Consider the following 8,322-nt stretch of genomic DNA (forward strand, 5'->3'; position numbering starts at 1 on the left):
CAAAGGGGGCCAGAAGAAAGAGGTAATGGGTGTCACGTGAGGGGGGGAGGGAGGGAGTGTCAGGCGAGCAAGCATGGAGTGAAAGAGCATGGACTGGCAGAAGAGGGGGATAGAGTGTCAGTAGAGTGGCCAAAGGGGGCCAGAAGAGAGAGGTAATGGGTGTCACGTGAGGGGGGGAGGGAGGGAGGGAGTGTCAGGCGAGCAAGCATGGAGTGAAAGAGCATGGACTGGCAGAAGAGGGGGATAGAGTGTCAGTAGAGTGGCCAAAGGGGGCCAGAAGAGAGAGGTAATGGGTGTCAGGTGAGGGAGAGATGGAGTGTCAGGAGAGAGGCCAAAGGGGGCCAGAAGAAAGAGGTAATGGGTGTCAGGTGAGGGAGAGATGGAGTGTCAGGAGAGCAAGCATGGAGTGAAGGAGCATGGACTGCCAGAAGAGGGGGATAGTGTGTCATTAGAGAGGCCAAAGGGGGCCAGAAGAGAGAGGTAAAGGGTGTCACGTGAGGGGGGGAGGGAGGGAGTGTCAGGCGAGCAAGCATGGAGTGAAAGAGCATGGACTGGCAGAAGAGGGGGATAGAGTGTCAGTAGAGTGGCCAAAGGGGGCCAGAAGAGAGAGGTAATGGGTGTCAGGTGAGGGAGGGATGGAGGGAGTGTCAGGAGAGCAAGCATGGAGTGAAAGAGCATGGACTGGCAGAAGAGGGGGATAGAGTGTCAGTAGAGTGGCCAAAGGGGGCCAGAAGAGAGAGGTAATGGGTGTCAGGTGAGGGAGGGATGGAGCGTCGGGAGAGAGGCCAAAAGGGGCCAGAAGAAAGAGGTAATGGGTGTCCGAAGAGAGAGCAATGAAGTGTCAAGGGAACAAGCAAGGAGTGCAAGAGCATGGACTGCCAGAAGAGGGGGATAGAGCGTCAGTAGAGAGGTCAAAGGGGGCCAGAAGAGAGAGGTAATGGGTGTCACGTGAGGGGGCGAGGGAGGGAGTGTCAGGCGAGCAAGCATGGAGTGAAAGAGCATGGACTGGCAGAGGAGAGGGATAGAGTGTCAGTAGAGTGGCCAAAGGGGGCCAGAAGAGAGAGGTAATGGGTGTCAGGTGAGGGAGGGATGGAGTGTCAGGAGAGCAAGCATGGAGTGAAGGAGCACGGACTGCCAGAAGAGGGGGATAGAGTGTCATTAGAGAGGCCAAAGGGGGCCAGAAGAAAGAGGTAATGGGTGTCCGAAGAGAGAGCAATGAAGTGTCAAGGGAACAAGCAAGGAGTGCAAGAGCATGGACTGCCAGAAGAGGGGGATAGAGCGTCAGTAGAGAGGTCAAAGGGGGCCAGAAGAGACAGGTAATGGGTGTCAGGTGAGGGAGAGATGGAGTGTCAGGAGAGCAAGCATGGACTGAAAGAGCATGGACTGGCAGAGGAGAGGGATAGAGTGTCAGTAGAGAGGTCAAAGGGTGCCAGAAGAGACAGGTAATGGATGTCAGGTGAGAAAGGAATGGAGTGTCAGGAGAGCAAGCAAGGAGTGCAAGAGCATGGACTGCCAGAAGAGGGGGATAGAGTGTCAGTAGAGTGGCCAAAGGGGGCCAGAAGAGAGAGGTAATGGGTGTCCGAAGAGAGAGCAATGAAGTGTCAAGGGAACAAGCAAGGAGTGCAAGAGCATGGACTGCCAGAAGAGGGGGATAGAGTGTCAGTAGAGTGGCCAAAGGGGGCCAGAAGAGAGAGGTAATGGGTGTCAGGTGAGGGAGGGAGGGAGGGAGTGTCAGGCGAGCAAGCATGGAGTGGAAGAGCATGGACTGCCAGAATGGGGGTGGGGGGTAGAGTGTCAGTGGAGAGGACAAAGGGGGCCAGAAGAGACAGGTAATGGGTGTCAGGTGAGGGAGAGATGGAGTGTCAGGAGAGCAAGCATGGAGTGAAAGTGCATGGACTGCCAGAAGAGGGGGATAGAGTGTCATTAGAGAGGCCAAAAGGGGCCAGAAGAAAGAGGTAATGGGTGTCCGAAGAGAGAGCAATGAAGTGTCAGGGGAACAAGCAAGGAGTGCAAGAGCATGGACTGCCAGAAGAGGAGGATAGAGTGTCAGTAGAGTGGCCAAAGGGGGCCAGAAGAGAGAGGTAATGGGTGTCAGGTGAGGGAGGGAGGGAGGGAGTGTCAGCCGAGCAAGCATGGAGTGAAAGAGCATGGACTGCCAGAATGGGGGTGGGGGGGGTAGAGTGTCAGTGGAGAGGACAAAGGGGGGCAGAAGAGAGAGGTAATGGGTGTCAGGTGAGGGAGAGATGGAGTGTCAGGAGAGCAAGCATGGAGTGAAAGAACATGGCCTGCCAGAGGAGAGGGATAGAGTGTCAGTAGAGAGGTCAAAGGGGGCCAGAAGAGAAAGGTAATGGGTGTCAGGTGAGGGAGGGATGGAGTGTCAGGAGAGCAAGCATGGAGTGAAGGAGCATGGACTGCCAGAAGAGGGGGATAGAGTGTCATTAGAGAGGCCAAAGGGGGCCAGAAGAAAGAGGTAATGGGTGTCAGGTGAGGGAGGGATGGAGTGTCAGGAGAGCAAGCATGGAGTGAAAGAGCATGGACTGTTCCGCTGGGGAAACTGTGTCAGAGCTGATCTGATCATTTTCAGAAAAACAGGTTTAGCAAGGGAGGCTGGCCATAGACTGGCAAGATTAGGGGAAGACTCTACTGGGTTATAAGTCACGTGTGCGTGTGTGGCTCAAAATGACCAAAAACTAGACCCCTCTACACCGTGGGCTGCATTGCAGAGAGTGCCCTCCTGCCCCACACTTAGATATATAGGGGTGATTGTAGGAAGCAATGTAATTAAATACAGCATGCAGGCTCTTTACACACATGGAGAAAAGGGATGTGCTTTTTATGGGGGCCTGGCTGGTTTGTGGGGCGAGTGCCTGCGATGCCGGCTGGCGTGTCCTGGTCTATGTCGGACACCTGATGACTGCTGTCTGGGTGACTTTTCACAGACCCTGATGCCTACTCTGGGCAGTGTCCACTCAAAAGAATGGTATTTCTCTGAGCGTGAAGAAGCCAGCGGCATGACTACCGGCCCATTGATATGTGTAAACCTAATCTTTGATCCTTTAAAAAAGGACTGACTGCTATCACCTAATATAGTGTGTGGACTTACTGTACCTAAGAACCAGCCTGCTTCACCTCTCTTCAGTCTCTGCCTTGGTTGCTTGTCCATAGCTACCATTTAGAGCAGCTTGGCTGGGGCGCGCAGTGTCAAGTCAAGCGCGATTACCGCTGTTGACCACTACGACCAGGCACCCTTCAGCGGTCTCCAGCATCAGCTTTTTGTCACTGGTGAGGGGTGGGGTTGGAGTTGACCTGCCCTCGTCCAGGCCACCCCCTCCGGGCCTTGGTTCTCCTGTGATCAGTCCTCTCCAATCCGCTGTTGCTGTAGTCCTGCAGTCACTCCCACAGCCCGATAACAGTGATGACTCAGCAATCTTTGAGAGTGATGTCACACCCACCCACCTGCTGCCCTGCCCAGCAATGCCTTATCTGCCATCTGGGAGAGGCTCACACGAATGGAGCAGTGGCAGGAGGGGATGGAAGAGCTCACAGAGCTCCACCTGCAGCATGCACAGGCAATGCAGGATGCTGTGCACAGGGCCACAAGGAGAATAGCCAGGGAAATAGCACGTCAGTGCCAACACCTTTCAGAGCGAATGCTGTGGTGGGCCAGAGGGTGTGGGAACTTACTGAGGCACTGTCATCTGGCCTGAAAAATATGCAGAGGCACTTCGCCTAACAATGCAACATATGCGTGTCCTGGAGTCTGGCAGTTCTGCCTCTGCTACCCCCACAGTAGAGTCACAAGCAGGGAGTCCCCAGAGGAGGGCGTTGTGCACCACCACTTAGACACCAAAGGCGCCTTCTGTCAAGAGAAGCGCCATAAAAACAAAATTGCTTGATAGCAAGATGACATTGGGTATTTAGGGAGGTGTAAGGTCATGGGTGTTGGGGATTGAAGCAGGTGGAAGGTCATGGGTGTTGGGGATTGTGGGAGGTGGAAGGGCAGGGGGATTGAGGGAGGTGGGAGGGCATGGGGGTTGGGGATTGAGGGAGGTGGGAGCGCATGGGTGTTGGGGATTGAGGGAGGTGGGAGGGCATCGGTGTTGGGAATTGAAGGAGATGAAAGGGCATGGGTGGTGGGGATTAAGGGAGGTTGAAGGGCATGGGTGTTGGGGATTGAGGGAGGTGGGAGGACATGGGTTTTGGGGAGGATTGAATGAGGTGGAAGGGCATGGGGGTTGGGGATTGAGGGAGGTGGGAGGGCATGGGGGTTGGGGATTGAGGAAGGTGGGAGGGCATGGGTGTTGGGGATTGAAGGAGGTGGAAGGGCATGGGTGGTGGGGATTAAGGGAGGTTGAAGGGCATGGGTGTTGGGGATTGAGGGAGGTGGGAGGACATGGGTTTTGGGGATTGAAGGCGGTGGAAGGGCATGGGGTTTGGGGATTGAGGGAGGTGGGAGGGCATGGGTGTTGGGGACACACACACACTCTCTCTCTCTCTCTCTCTCTCCCCAACTTCCTCTGGACTGTACATAATTGCTCCTCCAGTCCAGTAGAGGCACCAGAATGTATTTATCTGTTTGTTTCTAGTGCGCCAAAAGCTCTCGGGCATCGGCGCGCAAACTTGTATACATGGGAACAAACATGAAGATAAGGGACGCAGTCAGGGCATTACAATACGTGGTACTTGAATAACAGGGGTTTTAAGGATTTCCTAAAGATTCCTAGGTCATGTTCTCCTGTCACTGAGGTGGGAAGGGAGTTCCAGAATGTTGCCACTTTTACTGGGAAGGATCTTCCCATGCCGCTTTCACGTTTATACTTCTGGTATATGATCTGCATAGGTAGCCAATGCAATTACCACCACTTTTGCCACTTACCGCCCTACTTGTAATGAGGCCCATAGTGCAGTGTTCCTAACCCACAATGCAGCGGCCCCACCTTCCACAACAAGTCAAATCAATACCAACCTCCCCTCCCACACATTCTTAAGTATATATAGTAGACATTATTGATATTACTTTCCTTTTATGGAACATACCCGATCCCCAGGAAACTCTCCCACTTACCAAACATAGAAAACTGATTTCACCAGGATAATATAATTGGTGAAACGGAGGTCTGGGATTTGAGCCCAGATTTCCTCATGTGCCATTTTGAAATTTGAAAGCAGGCTACATCTCCTCCCATCCTATCTTTAGTTTCTGACCAATGTAAGGAGCTGGTAGACCCAAGCTATTGCTAAATGAGGGTGCTGGCTTTGCTCTCTGAGCCAAACATTGAGCTGGCACGGCAAAAGACCTACACCTTGTTTCCTGCCCCCACAGCCCACAACACAAAACACATCCCCTTAAACCACTCCCCCCCAACATGGGACCCTCACTTGGCATCCTACCCCTCTACCAGTATGCATTGTATAACTGGATACAATAAACATTATTTATGGATTAATTCTATAGACTATAAACCCATATGAAAAGAACTTTGTATGCACATAGTGAAAGGTAGCCCATACTTACAGGGGTAACCCTTTAAATACGGGGACCCCTAATCACGCGCACACCAGAGTAAATGCACCCCTCTAGGGAATTAAGGCCACAAGTCTTCATCTTGCAAGGATAACAAACTTTAATCTGTACAAAGATGAGGATGGGGGGGGGGGGCAGAGGACTCTGCCCTTCCGACCAGCATTCTGTCTTCCGTGGCTGGCTCCTGCAGACTAATGCCAAGCAGGCACCTTATATACTGTTTGACTTGGCCACTGGATACCCAAATGGCTCATCCAAAACTGTTCTTCTTCCCATATAAGGGATGCTGGAGCCTTCCTTCTTGCATGGCCAGGTTACAAACTGCTTAACATACTGCTGCCTCTGCAGGAACACATTGTAGCTCCTGTTTAGCATCATTTTCTATATTATAAACATTTATATATAAACACACCTTCCCGCCATACTCTCAACACTTCACTCAATATTCTCATATTGTATCTGGTCCAGTAATTCTCCTAAAAACCTTGTTTCCATAGTACTCTGTATGTCGTACATTGAATCTTTTAGTCTCCATTGGCTTTTGATGGACAGGGAACAGCTGCTGCACAATATACAATTTACATCTGTGTTCATGTGACTTTGTATCTATATATCTATATATCTGAATTGGTGATAAGAGTTTTCTGGACAAGACAACAAAAAGCGATCACAGGTTTAGGGGGTCATTCAGAGTTGGGTGTGAATGGTAATGGAACCACTGATTTTACCATCCAACCAATTCAGGATTTGATCAAATACCACCAGCGCGGAGTGACGGAGAGTGACAGTCCTGCCCTGCCTGAGAGGACTGCACTCCATTTTCACCTGTTTCCAGAGTCTTTCCTTCATTGTAGTACTGGTGGGTGGACCCACAGTACTAAACCTGCCCTGAACCGCGGAGCGGCCGCAGAGTGACAGAGAGTGACAGTCCTGCCCTGCCTGAGAGGACTGCACTCCATTTTCACCTGTTTCCAGAGTCTTTCCTTCATTGTAGTACTGGTGGGTGGACCCACAGTACTAAACCTGCCCTGAACCGCAGAGCGGCCGCAGAGTGACAGTCCTGCAGTCCTGGCAGGCCGTGCAGCCAGGGCCAGGGCTGCTATGAACTCTCCACTCTCCGAAGAGGAAGATGGACGGTGTCTCCGCAGCTCACGACTTAGAGCTCCTACACCAACGAAGAAAACAAGCCCGGAAGATACAACCTACTCTAAGTTGGAACAGGAACTTGTACCACCATTGTGCCAAAACCAAAAGGGAAGCTTAAAGTCACAAAGTCTTTCAACACACCCCTGACAAACACTAACCTCAACGAAGCGACTAACCTGGAGGCTTCGGGCCTCGAGATGGGGGGTTCCAGCGCTGGGTCTCCGGCCACTGTGGCAGCGGAGGTCGTGTCTGGAAGCCAAGGGTCAACTGTCTGTGCGAGCGCACCCGCCCCTGGCTTGCCGCCCCGCGTCCTCCATTGTTGTCCCCCAGAGGGGGGTCGCCGCGGAACATGGAGGGTGGGGCCGTGCCGGGTTGAGGGGGACTTGCGGCAAAATACAGCGAGGGAGAAGCAGAGTCATAGACTGTGCTGGTGCTCCTGGCCCTGGCTTGCCGCCCTCCGGTCCGCTCACGTCAGCCCCTGTAGGGGATTCGTTGCGGGACTTGGATGGGGGGCTGTGCTGGGCCTGGAGCTGCCAGTGGTCACAGACTCAGACCACGAGTCCCTGGAAAGCGGGGGCAGTGATGAGCAGCACCACGGTGGGAAGGGGGGAGGAGAGACTTCGCCAGCGCCGGTTCCCGAGTTGGCTGGAGCCCAACGTTTGGAAGCAAACCAGGAAGCGGACCTGGCTCCTCCCCTGGGTAACATCCTGAGCGTCCAGGCTCTGATACATGCCGAGCCCAGTCTTGCAACTCTGCCGCCCGCTGCGGCGGCCAGCCAAGAAACAAACAACGCTCTGCCTTTGAACGGCAGAAAATGTCTAAGACCCACTCAATCACTAAGAACTGGGGGCACTTACAACAGAAAAAACACCAAAAGCTGAATTAAAGGATCCTTGATTAAAGAAAAACACCTAACCCAAAAAACAAGCAAAAACACTCATGGCAGTATTGCAAATCTGAGAGACTTTTTCAACCTTAAGCCTGCCATCAACAACGCCAGAAGGGGAGAACTAACAGATCTCGAAATCCTAGAGGCTCTTAATAACTGAATGCCAGTCTCTAAAGAGAGACAGATTGATAACCACACACTACAGGGCCCAAACCACCTACCTAATGTCGATTTAGCTGGGTCTGGCAACGAACAGTTTCCTTCTAACGCTAGTGACCCCAGTCCCCAGGAACTGGCAGCACATCAAATACCGCCCTCCATTGGTTCACCTCTGGATTCAGAGTCTGCCGTGCCGACTGGGAGTCCAAATACAACTCTAACGACTCCAGCCTTAATCCCCTCTCTGGAGGAAAACATCTCGATCACTCTTTCAGCATCTAAGACCAGTGCCCCAGAATCGACAGAGAATCCAGCAGCACCGGACATCATTATTACACCTTTGGAACTCACATCTCCCATGCTGGCAGTGAGCTCTAACTCAACCACAAAGGCCTCAACTATCAGCATAGCCTTAGACGTTAATTCCGTCCCAACGTCTATACTTCCTAAGCCTATGAAAAACCTATACCTTGTACAAGAAAAGCTGTCTGCATCAGCGGCTGGGCAGGAGCCGGTGTCAGCTCAAAGAGAACAAAGTGAAAATTCAGCCCAAAACATCCATAAAGAATCTCCTGAAACTGATCTAAGCGAATTGGCCCAAAAA

This window comes from Ambystoma mexicanum, chromosome 8 (genome assembly GCF_040938575.1).
Source record: "Ambystoma mexicanum isolate Mex_15411 chromosome 8, UKY_AmexF1_1, whole genome shotgun sequence".
NCBI classification, from domain to species: Eukaryota; Metazoa; Chordata; class Amphibia; order Caudata; family Ambystomatidae; genus Ambystoma; species Ambystoma mexicanum.